The sequence below is a fragment of the Corvus brachyrhynchos genome, unplaced genomic scaffold (assembly GCF_000691975.1).
Source record: "Corvus brachyrhynchos isolate BGI_N302 unplaced genomic scaffold, ASM69197v1 scaffold80, whole genome shotgun sequence".
In the NCBI taxonomy this organism is placed as follows: Eukaryota; Metazoa; Chordata; class Aves; order Passeriformes; family Corvidae; genus Corvus; species Corvus brachyrhynchos.
Window position 1 is genome coordinate 1,320,523 of NW_008236769.1, and position 834 is coordinate 1,321,356.

Sequence of the window (834 nt, forward strand, 5' to 3'; positions counted from 1 at the left end):
CTAGAAGAGACAGGCAAGAAATGAAAATGGAAAAGGAGTGGGGGAGATGAGAGAGAGCGGACAGAGAGAAAAAGAGGGCGTTACCAGCAGCAAGGCAGGGCAGTGCTGTCGGTGTCCAGGCGGCCCCCCCGGACACCCAGGTGAGCTCGCTGCCTGCCTGTGGCCGCCCGTGGCTCTGACCGAGCCTGCGCGGCTCCCGGCGGGGGGCGGCATGCGGGGCAAAGTGGTCAGGGGCACAGGAAGGCTGGACAGGTGTGAGGGCGAACCAGCGAGGGCAGGAGAGCCAGAAGGCAGGCTGGGGCCAGGGCAAAGGAGGGAGCGAGCCCCAGCGAGCAGCAGCGAGCCTTGCTGCAGTTGGGTTTTGGAGGCCCCTGGCCCCTCCCAAAGTCTGCCCGAGGACAGGGAACCATTGTCCCCGTCCAACTTTGCTGTGCCGTCCATTGGTGGAGGCCTCTTCGCGCCCTGCGCTCGGACGGGAGGAGCAGGACCCTGGACAGGGTCGCGGCGACCGCCTGGATCGGGGCGGCCGGGAAGGAAGCAGGCAGCCCAGGCAAGCATGCGGGGCAAAGTGGTCAGGGGCACAGGAAGGCTGGACAGGTGTGAGGGCGAGCCAGCGAGGGCAGGAGAGCCAGAAGGCAGGCTGGGGCCAGGCCAAAGGAGGGAGCGAGCAGGAGCAGAGAACAGTAGCAAATGCCCCCAGGGAGCAGCAATGCAGTTGGTTTTTATACAGCCATGCCCCCCAAAGTCCGACCGAGGACAGGGAACAATTGGCCCAATCCAGCCTTTCTTTGCCGTCCATTGGTAGAGACCTCTTCACGACCTGATGGGAGCAGC